This window comes from Chionomys nivalis, chromosome 2 (genome assembly GCF_950005125.1).
Source record: "Chionomys nivalis chromosome 2, mChiNiv1.1, whole genome shotgun sequence".
Classification (NCBI taxonomy): Eukaryota; Metazoa; Chordata; class Mammalia; order Rodentia; family Cricetidae; genus Chionomys; species Chionomys nivalis.
Genome location: NC_080087.1, coordinates 137,133,473 through 137,145,598, shown reverse-complemented (window position 1 = coordinate 137,145,598; position 12,126 = coordinate 137,133,473).

Genomic DNA, 12,126 nt, shown 5'->3' with positions numbered 1-12,126 from the left:
TGCGTTTCTTACTAAAGCTTTCGTGAAATCAATAAACTTTCAAAAGAACGCGATTTTCTTTCAAATTAAAGCATGTACTGAGAAAAACAACACTGATCTCAGTTCTAACAGTGCTTTCACACGTAGCAAACAACTGCTTGTCTTTACAAAGAAACGCATGTGCGTTTCTTACTAAAGCTTTCGTGAAATCAATAAACTTTCAAAAGAACGCGATTTTTTTTCAAAGTAAAGCTTGTACTGAGAAAAGCAACACTGATCTCAATTCTAACAGTGCTTTCACACGTAGCAAACAACTGCTTGTCTTTACAAAGAAACGCATGTGCATTTCCTACTAAAGCTTTCGTGAAATTAATAAACATTCAAAAGAACGCGATTATCTTTCAAAGTAAAGCTTGTACTGAGAAAAGCAACACTGATCTCAGTTCTAACAGTGCTTTCACACGTAGCAAACAACTGCCTGTCTTGACAAAGAAACGCATGTGCGTTTCTTACTGAAGCTTTCGTGAAATTAATAAACTTTCAAAAGAACGCGATTATCTTTCAAAGTAAAGCTTGTACTGAGAAAAGCAACACTGATCTCAGTTCTAACAGTGCTTTCACACGTAGCAAACAACTGCTTTCCTCTAGAAAGAAACGCATGTGCGTTTCTTACTAAAGCTTTCGTCAAATTAATAAACTTTCAAAAGAAAGCGATTATCTTTCAAAGTAAAGCTTGTACTGAGAAAAGCAACACTGATCTCAGTTCTAACAGTGCTTTCACACGTAGCAAACAACTGCCTGTCTTGACAAAGAAACGCATGTGCGTTTCTTACTAAAGCTTTCGTGAAATTAATAAACTTTCAAAAGAACGCGATTATCTTTCAAAGTAAAGCTTGTACTGAGAAAAGAAACACTGATCTCAGTTCTAACAGTGCTTTCCCAGGTAGCAAACAACTGCCTGTCTTGACAAAGAAACGCATGTGCGTTTATTACTAAAGCTTTCGTGAAATTAATAAACTTTCAAAAGAACGCGATTATCTTTCAAAGTAAAGCTTGTACTGAGAAAAGCAACACTGATCTCAGTTCTAACAGTGCTTTCACACGTAGCAAGCAACTGCTTGTCTCTAGAAAGAAACGCATGTGCGTTTCTTGCTAAAGCTTTCGAGAAATTAATAAACTTTCAAAAGAACGAGATTTTCTTTCAAAGTAAAGCTTGTACTGAGAAAAGCAACACTGATCTCAGTTCTAACAGTGCTTTCACACGTAGCAAACAACTGCCTGTCTTGACAAAGAAATACATGTGCGTTTCTTACTAAAGCTTTCGTGAAATTAATAAACTTTCAAAAGAACGCGATTTTCTTTCAAAGTAAAGCTTGTACTGAGAAAAGCAACACTGATCTCAGTTCTAACAGTGCTTTCACACGTAGCAAACAACTGCTTGTCTTTACAAAGAAACGCATGTGCTTTTCTTACTAAAGCTTTCGTGAAATTAATAAACTTTCAAAAGAACGCGATTATCTTTCAAAGTAAAGCTTGTACTGAGAAAAGCAACACTGATCTCAGTTCTAACAGTGCTTTCACACGTAGCAAAAAACTGCTTGTCTTTACAAAGAAACGCATGTGCGTTTATTACTAAAGCTTCCGTGAAATTAATAAACTTTCAAAAGAACGCGATTATCTTTCAAAGTAAAGCTTGTACGGAGAAAAGCAACACTGATCTCAGTTCTAACAGTGCTTTCACACGTAGCAAACAACTGCCTGTCTTGACAAAGAAACGCATGTGCGTTTCTTACTAAAGCTTTCGTGAAATTAATAAACTTTCAAAAGAACGCGATTATCTTTCAAAGTAAAGCTTGTACTGAGAAAAGCAACACTGATCTCAGTTCTAACAGTGCTTTCACACGTAGCAAACAACTGCTTTCCTCTTGAAAGAAACGCATGTGCGTTTCTTACTAAAGCTTTCGTCAAATTAATAAACTTTCAAAAGAACGCGATTATCTTTCAAAGTAAAGCTTGTACTGAGAAAAGCAACACTGATCTCAGTTCTAACAGTGCTTTCACACGTAGTAAACAACTGCTTGTCTCTAGAAAGAAACGCATGTGCGTTTCTTACTAAAGCTTTCGAGAAATTAATAAACTTTCAAAAGAACGAGATTTTCTTTCAAACTAGAGCTTGTACTGAGAAAAGCAACACTGATCTCAGTTCTAACAGTGCTTTCACACGTAGCAAACAACTGCTTTTTTCTAGAAAGAAACGCATGTGCGTTTCTTACTAAAGCTTTCGTGAAATTAATAAACTTTCAAAAGAACGCGATTTTCTTTCAAAGTAAAGCTTGTAATGAGAAAAACAACACTGATCTCAGTTCTAACAGTGCTTTCACACGTAGCAAACAACTGCTTGTCTTTACAAAGAAACGCATGTGCGTTTCTTACTAAAGCTTTCGTGAAATCAATAAACTTTCAAAAGAACGCGATTTTCTTTCAAAGTAAAGCATGTACTGAGAAAAACAACACTGATCTCAGTTCTAACAGTGCTTTCACACGTAGCAAACAACTGCTTGTCTTTACAAAGAAACGCATGTGCGTTTCTTACTAAAGCTTTCGTGAAATCAATAAACTTTCAAAAGAACGCGATTTTTTTTCAAAGTAAAGCTTGTACTGAGAAAAGCAACACTGATCTCAGTTCTAACAGTGCTTTCACACGTAGCAAACAACTGCTTGTCTTTACAAAGAAACGTATGTGCATTTCCTACTAAAGCTTTCGTGAAATTAATAAACATTCAAAAGAACGCGATTATCTTTAAAAGTAAAGCTTGTACTGAGAAAAGCAACACTGATCTCAGTTCTAACAGTGCTTTCACACGTAGCAAACAACTGCCTGTCTTGACAAAGAAACGCATGTGCGTTTCTTACTAAAGCTTTCGTGAAATTAATAAACTTTCAAAAGAACGCGATTATCTTTCAAAGTAAAGCTTGTACTGAGAAAAGCAACACTGATCTCAGTTCTAACAGTGCTTTCACACGTAGCAAACAACTGCTTTCCTCTAGAAAGAAACGCATGTGCGTTTCTTACTAAAGCTTTCGTCAAATTAATAAACTTTCAAAAGAACGCGATTATCTTTCAAAGTAAAGCTTGTGCTGAGAAAAGCAACACTGATCTCAGTTCTAACAGTGCTTTCACACGTAGCAAACAACTGCCTGTCTTGACAAAGAAATGCATGTGCGTTTCTTACTAAAGCTTTCGTGAAATTAATAAACTTTCAAAAGAACGCGATTTTCTTTCAAAGTAAAGCTTGTACTGAGAAAAGCAACACTGATCTCAGTTCTAACAGTGCTTTCACACGTAGAAAACAACTGCCTGTCTCGAGAAAGAAACGCATGTGCGTTTCTTACTAAAGCTTTCGTGAAATTAATAAACTTTCAAAAGTAAGAGATTTTCTTTCAAAGTAAAGCTTGTACTGAGAAAAGCAACACGGATCTCAGTTCTAACAGTGCTATCACACGTAGCAAACAACTGCTTTTCTCTAGAAGGAAACGCATGTGCGTTTCTTACTAAAGCTTTCGTGAAATTAATAAACTTTCAAAAGAACGCGATTATCTTTCAAAGTAAAGCTTGTACTGAGAAAAGCAACACGGATCTCAGTTCTAACAGTGCTTTCACACGTAGCAAACAACTGCTTGTCTTTACAAAGAAACGCATGTGCGTTTCTTACTAAAGCTTTCGTGAAATCAATAAACTTTCAAAAGAACGCGATTTTCTTTCAAAGTAAAGCTTGTACTCAGAAAAGCAACACTGATCTCAGTTCTAATAGTGCTTTCACACGTAGCAAAAAACTGCTTTACTTTACAAAGAAACGCATGTGCGTTTCTTACTAAAGCTTTCGTGAAATTAATAAACTTTCAAAAGAACGCGATTTTCTTTCAAAGTAAAGCTTGTACTGAGAAAAGAAATACTGATCACAGTTCTAACAGTGCTTTCACACGTAGCAAACAACTGCTTTCCTCTAGAAAGAAACGCATGTGCGTTTCTTACTGAAGCTTTCGTGAAATTAATAAACTTTCAAAAGAACGCGATTTTCTTTCAAAGTAAAGCTTGTACTCAGAAAAGCAACACTGATCTCAGTTCTAACAGTGCTTTCACACGTAGCAAAAAACTGCTTTACTTTACAAAGAAACGCATGTGCGTTTCTTACTAAAGCTTTCGTGAAATTAATAAACTTTCAAAAGAACGCGATTATCTTTCAAAGTAAAGCTTGTACTGAGAAAAGCAACACGGATCTCAGTTCTAACAGTGCTTTCACACGTAGCACACAACTGCCTGTCTTGACAAAGAAACGCATGTGCGTTTCTTACTAAAGCTTTCGTGAAATTAATAAACTTTCAAAAGAACGCGATTATCTTTCAAAGTAAAGCTTGTACGGAGAAAAGCAACACTGATCTCAGTTCTAACAGTGCTTTCACACGTAGCAAACAACTGCTTTTCTTTACAAAGAAACGCATGTGCGTTTCTTACTAAAGCTTTCGTGAAATTAATAAACTTTCAAAAGAACGCGATTATCTTTCAAAGTAAAGCTTGTACGGAGAAAAGCAACACTGATCTCAGTTCTAACAGTGCTTTCACACCTAGCAAACAACTGCCTGTGTTGACAAAGAAACGCATGTGCGTTTCTTACTAAAGTTTTCCTGAAATTAATAAACTTTCAAAAGAACGCATTTTTCTTTCAAAGTAAAGCTTGTACTGAGAAAAGCAAAACTGATCTCAGTTCTAACAGTGCTTTCACACGTAGCAAACAACTGCTTGTCTTTACAAAGAAACGCATGTGCGTTTCTTAATAAGCTTTCGTGAAATTAATAAACTTTCAAAAGAACGCGATTATCTTTCAAAGTAAAGCTTGTACGGAGAAATGCAACACTGATCTCAGTTCTAACAGTGCTTTCACACGTAGCAAACAACTGCTTGTCTTTACAAAGAAACGCATGTGCGTTTCTTACTAAAGCTTTTGTGAATTAATAAAGTTTCAAAAGATCGAGATTATCTTTCAAAGTAAAGCTTGTACTGAGAAAAGCAACACTGATCTCAGTTCTAACAGTGCTTTCACACGTAGCAAACAACTGCTTGTCTTTACAAAAAAACGCATGAGCGTTTCATACTAAAACTTTCGTGAAATTAATAAACTTTCTAAAGAACGCGATTTTCTTTCAAAGTAAAGCTTGTACTGAGAAAAGCAACACAGATCTCAGTTCTAACAGTGCTTTCACACGTAGCAAACAACTGCTTGTCTTGACAAAGAAACGCATGTTCGTTTCTTACTAAAGCTTTCGTGAATTTAATAAACTTTCAAAGAACGCGATTATCTTTCAAAGTAAAACTTGTACTGAGAAAAGCAACACTGACTCCGTTCTAACAGTGCTTTCCCGCAAACTAAACAACTGCTTGTCTTAACAAAGAAACGCATGTGCGTTTCTTACTAAAGCTTTCGTGAAATTAATAAACTTTCAAAAGAACGCGATTATCTTTCATAGTAAAGCTTGTACTGAGAAAAGCAACACTGATCTCAGTTCTAACAGTGCTTTCACACGTAGCAAACAACTGCTTGTCTTTACAAAGAAACGCATGTGCGTTTCCTACTAAAGCTTCCGTGAAATTAATAAACTTTCAAAAGAACGCGATTATCTTTCAAAGTAAAGCTTGTACGGAGAAAAGCAACACTGATCTCAGTTCTAACAGTGCTTTCACACGTAGCAAACAACTGCCTGTCTTGACAAAGAAACGCATGTGCGTTTCTTACTAAAGCTTTCGTGAAATTAATAAACTTTCAAAAGAACGCGATTATCTTTCAAAGTAAAGCTTGTACTGAGAAAAGCAACACTGATCTCAGTTCTATCAGTGCTTTCACACGTAGCAAACAACTGCTTTCCTCTTGAAAGAAACGCATGTGCGTTTCTTACTAAAGCTTTCGTCAAATTAATAAACTTTCAAAAGAACGCGATTATCTTTCAAAGTAAAGCTTGTACTGAGAAAAGCAACACTGATCTCAGTTCTAACAGTGCTTTCACACGTAGTAAACAACTGCTTGTCTCTAGAAAGAAACGCATGTGCGTTTCTTACTAAAGCTTTCGAGAAATTAATAAACTTTCAAAAGAACGAGATTTTCTTTCAAACTAGAGCTTGTACTGAGAAAAGCAACACTGATCTCAGTTCTAACAGTGCTTTCACACGTAGCAAACAACTGCTTGTCTTTACAAAGAAACGCATGTGCGTTTCCTACTAAAGCTTTCGTGAAATCAATAAACTTTCAAAAGAACGCGATTTTTTTTCAAAGTAAAGCTTGTACTGAGAAAAGCAACACTGATCTCAGTTCTAACAGTGCTTTCACACGTAGCAAACAACTGCTTGTCTTTACAAAGAAACGCATGTGCGTTTCCTACTAAAGCTTTCGTGAAATTAATAAACATTCAAAAGAACGCGATTATCTTTAAAAGTAAAGCTTGTACTGAGAAAAGCAACACTGATCTCAGTTCTAACAGTGCTTTCACACGTAGCAAACAACTGCCTGTCTTGACAAAGAAACGCATGTGCGTTTCTTACTAAAGCTTTCGTGAAATTAATAAACTTTCAAAAGAACGCGATTATCTTTCAAAGTAAAGCTTGTACTGAGAAAAGCAACACTTATCTCAGTTCTAACAGTGCTTTCACACGTAGCAAACAACTGCTTTCCTCTAGAAAGAAACGCATGTGCGTTTCTTACTAAAGCTTTCGTCAAATTAATAAACTTTCAAAAGAACGCGATTATCTTTCAAAGTAAAGCTTGTACTGAGAAAAGTAACACTGATCTCAGTTCTAACAGTGCTTTCACACGTAGCAAACAACTGCCTGTCTTGACAAAGAAACGCATGTGCGTTTCTTACTAAAGCTTTCGTGAAATTAATAAACTTTCAAAAGAACGCGATTATCTTTCAAAGTAAAGCTTGTACTGAGAAAAGCAACACTGATCTCAGTTCTAACAGTGCTTTCCCAGGTAGCAAACAACTGCCTGTCTTGACAAAGAAACGCATGTGCGTTTATTACTAAAGCTTTCGTGAAATTAATAAACTTTCAATAAAACGCGATTTTCTTTCAAAGTAAAGGTTCTACTGAGAAAAGCAACACTGATCTCAGTTCTAACAGTGCTTTCACACATTGCAAACAACTGCCTGTCTTGACAAAGAAACGCATGTGCGTTTCTTACTAAAGCTTTCGTGAAATTAATAAACTTTCAAAAGAACGCGATTATCTTTCAAAGTAAAGCTTGTACTGAGAAAAGCAACACTGATCTCAGTTCTAACAGTGCTTTCACACGTAGCAAGCAACTGCTTGTCTCTAGAAAGAAACGCATGTGCGTTTCTTGCTAAATCTTTCGAGAAATTAATAAACTTTCAAAAGAACGAGATTTTCTTTCAAAGTAAAGCTTGTACTGAGAAAAGCAACACTGATCTCAGTTCTAACAGTGCTTTCACACGTAGCAAACAACTGCCTGTCTTGACAAAGAAATGCATGTGCGTTTCTTACTAAAGCTTTCGTGAAATTAATAAACTTTCCAAAGAACGCGATTTTCTTTCAAAGTAAAGCTTGTACTGAGAAAAGCAACACTGATCTCAGTTCTAACAGTGCTTTCACACGTAGCAAACAACTGCTTTCCTCTTGAAAGAAACGCATGTGCGTTTCTTACTAAAGCTTTCGTCAAATTAATAAACTTTCAAAAGAACGCGATTATCTTTCAAAGTAAAGCTTGTACTGAGAAAAGCAACACTGATCTCAGTTCTAACAGTGCTTTCACACGTAGTAAACAACTGCTTGTCTCTAGAAAGAAACGCATGTGCGTTTCTTACTAAAGCTTTCGAGAAATTAATAAACTTTCAAAAGAACGAGATTTTCTTTCAAACTAGAGCTTGTACTGAGAAAAGCAACACTGATCTCAGTTCTAACAGTGCTTTCACACGTAGCAAACAACTGCTTTTTTCTAGAAAGAAACGCATGTGCGTTTCTTACTAAAGCTTTCGTGAAATTAATAAACTTTCAAAAGAACGCGATTTTCTTTCAAAGTAAAGCTTGTACTGAGAAAAACAACACTGATCTCAGTTCTAACAGTGCTTTCACACGTAGCAAACAACTGCTTGTCTTTACAAAGAAACGCATGTGCGTTTCTTACTAAAGCTTTCGTGAAATCAATAAACTTTCAAAAGAACGCGATTTTCTTTCAAAGTAAAGCATGTACTGAGAAAAACAACACTGATCTCAGTTCTAACAGTGCTTTCACACGTAGCAAACAACTGCTTGTCTTTACAAAGAAACGCATGTGCGTTTCTTACTAAAGCTTTCGTGAAATCAATAAACTTTCAAAAGAACGCGATTTTTTTTCAAAGTAAAGCTTGTACTGAGAAAAGCAACACTGATCTCAGTTCTAACAGTGCTTTCACACGTAGCAAACAACTGCCTGTCTTGACAAAGAAACGCATGTGCGTTTCTTACTAAAGCTTTCGTGAAATTAATAAACTTTCAAAAGAACGCGATTATCTTTCAAAGTAAAGCTTGTACTGAGAAAAGCAACACTTATCTCAGTTCTAACAGTGCTTTAACACGTACCAAACAACTGCTTTCCTCTAGAAAGAAACGCATGTGCGTTTCTTACTAAAGCTTTCGTCAAATTAATAAACTTTCAAAAGAACGCGATTATCTTTCAAAGTAAAGCTTGTACTGAGAAAAGTAACACTGATCTCAGTTCTAACAGTGCTTTCACACGTAGCAAACAACTGCCTGTCTTGACAAAGAAACGCATGTGCGTTTCTTACTAAAGCTTTCGTGAAATTAATAAACTTTCAAAAGAACGCAATTATCTTTCAAAGTAAAGCTTGTACTGAGAAAAGCAACACTGATCTCAGTTCTAACAGTGCTTTCCCAGGTAGCAAACAACTGCCTGTCTTGACAAAGAAAGGCATGTGCGTTTATTACTAAAGCTTTCGTGAAATTAATAAACTTTCAATAAAACGCGATTTTCTTTCAAAGTAAAGGTTGTACTGAGAAAAGCAACACTGATCTCAGTTCTAACAGTGCTTTCACACGTAGCAAACAACTGCCTGTCTTGACAAAGAAACGCATGTGCATTTCTTACTAAAGCTTTCGTGAAATTAATAAACTTTCAAAAGAACGCGATTATCTTTCAAAGTAAAGCTTGTACTGAGAAAAGCAACACTGATCTCAGTTCTATCAGTGCTTTCACACGTAGCAAGCAACTGCTTGTCTCTAGAAAGAAACGCATGTGCGTTTCTTGCTAAATCTTTCGAGAAATTAATAAACTTTCAAAAGAACGAGATTTTCTTTCAAAGTAAAGCTTGTACTGAGAAAAGCAACACTGATCTCAGTTCTAACAGTGCTTTCACACGTAGCAAACAACTGCCTGTCTTGACAAAGAAATGCATGTGCGTTTCTTACTAAAGCTTTCGTGAAATTAATAAACTTTCAAAAGAACGCGATTTTCTTTCAAAGTAAAGCTTGTACTGAGAAAAGCAACACTGATCTCAGTTCTAACAGTGCTTTCACACGTAGCAAACAACTGCTTGTCTTTACAAAGAAACGCATGTGCGTTTCCTACTAAAGCTTCCGTGAAATTAATAAACTTTCAAAAGAACGCGATTATCTTTCAAAGTAAAGCTTGTACGGAGAAAAGCAACACTGATCTCAGTTCTAACAGTGCTTTCCCGCAAACTAAACAACTGCTTGTCTTAACAAAGAAACGCATGTTCGTTTCTTACTAAAGCTTTCGTCAAATTAATAAACTTTCAAAAGAACGCGATTATCTTTCAAAGTAAAGCTTGTACTGAGAAAAGCAACACTGATCTCAGTTCTAACCGTGCTTTCACACGTAGCTAACAACTGCTTTTTTCTAGAAAGAAACGCATGTGCGTTTCTTACTAAAGCTTTCGTGAAATTAATAAACTTTCAAAAGAACGCGATTTTCTTTCAAAGTAAAGCTTGTACTGAGAAAAGCAACACTGATCTCAGTTCTAACAGTGCTTTCACACGTAGCAAACAACTGCTTGTCTTTACAAAAAAACGCATGAGCGTTTCTTACTAAAACTTTCGTGAAATTAATAAACTTTCTAAAGAACGCGATTTTCTTTCAAAGTAAAGCTTGTACTGAGAAAAGCAACACTGATCTCAGTTCTAACAGTGCTTTCACACGTAGCAAACAACTGCTTGTCTTGAAAAAGAAACACATGTTCGTTTCTTACCAAAGCTTTCGTGAAATTAATAAACTTTCAAAGAACGCGATTATCTTTCAAAGTAAAGCTTGAACTGAGAAAAGCAACACTGACTCCGTTCTAACAGTGCTTTCCCGCACAATAAACAACTGCTTGTCTTAACAAAGAAACGCATGTGCGTTTCTTACTAAAGCTTTCGTGAAATTAATAAACTTTCAAAAGAACGCGATTATCTTTCAAAGTAAAGCTTGTACTGAGAAAAGCAACACTGATCTCAGTTCTAACAGTGCTTTCACACGTAGCAAACAACTGCTTGTCTTGACAAAGAAACGCATGTGCGTTTCTTACTAAAGCTTTCGTGAAATTAATAAACTTTAAAAGAACGCGATTATCTTTAAAAGTAAAGCTTGTACTGAGAAAAGCAACACTGATATCAGTTCTAACAGTGCTTTCACACGTAGCAAACAACTGCTTGTCTTATTAAGAAACGCATGTGCGTTTCTTACTAAAGCTTTCGTGAAATTAATAAACTTTAAGAAGAACGCGATTATCTTTCAAAGTAAAGCTTGTACTGAGAAAAGCAACACTGATCTCAGTTCTAACAGTGCTTTCACACGAGGCAAACAACTGCTTGTCTTGACAAAGAAACGCATGTGCGTTTCTAACTCAAGCTTTCGTGAAATTAATAAACTTTCCAATGAACGTGATTATCTTTCAAAGTAAAGCTTGGACTGAGAAAAGCAACAATAATATCTGTTCTAACAGTGCTTTCACACGTATCAAACAACTGCTTTACCTTACAAAGAAACGCATGTGCGTTTCTTACTAAAGCTTTCGTGAAATCAATAAACTTTCAAAAGAACGCGATTTTTTTTCAAAGTAAAGCTTGTACTGAGAAAAGCAACACTGATCTCAGTTCTAACAGTGCTTTCACACGTAGCAAACAACTGCTTGTCTTTACAAAGAAAGGCATGTGCGTTACCTACTAAAGCTTTCGTGAAATTAATAAACATTCAAAAGAACGCGATTATCTTTCAAAGTAAAGCTTGTACGGAGAAAAGCAACACTGATCTCATTTCTAACAGTGCTTTCACACGTAGCAAACAACTGCTTTTCTTTACAAAGAAACGCATGTGCGTTTCTTACTAAAGCTTTCGTGAAATTAATAAACTTTCAAAAGAACGCGATTTTCTTTCAAAGTAAAGCTTGTACTGAGAAAAGCAACACTGATCTCAGTTCTAACAGTGCTTTCACACCTAGCAAACAACTGCCTGTGTTGACAAAGAAACGCATGTGCGTTTCTTACTAAAGCTTTCCTGAAATTAATAAACTTTCAAAAGAACGCATTTTTCTTTCAAAGTAAAGCTTGTACTGAGAAAAGCAAAACTGATCTCAGTTCTAACAGTGCTTTCACACGTAGCAAACAACTGCTTGTCTTTACAAAGAAACGCATGTGCGTTTCTTACTAAAGCTTTCGTGAAATTAATAAACTTTCAAAAGAACGCGATTATCTTTCAAAGTAAAGCTTGTACGGAGAAATGCAACACTGATCTCAGTTCTAACAGTGCTTTCACACGTAGCAAACAACTGCTTGTCTTTACAAAGAAACGCATGTGCGTTTCTTACTAAAGCTTTCGTGAATTAATAAAGTTTCAAAAGATCGAGATTATCTTTCAAAGTAAAGCTTGTACTGAGAAAAGCAACACTGATCTCAGTTCTAACAGTGCTTTCACACGTAGCAAACAACTGCTTGTCTCTAGAAAGAAACGCATGTGCTTTTCTTACTAAAGCTTTCGTGAAATTAATAAACTTTCAAAAAAACAAGATTATCTTTCAAAGTAAAGCTTGTACTGAGAAAATCAACACTGATCTCAGTTCTAACAGTGCTTTCACACGTAGCAAACAACT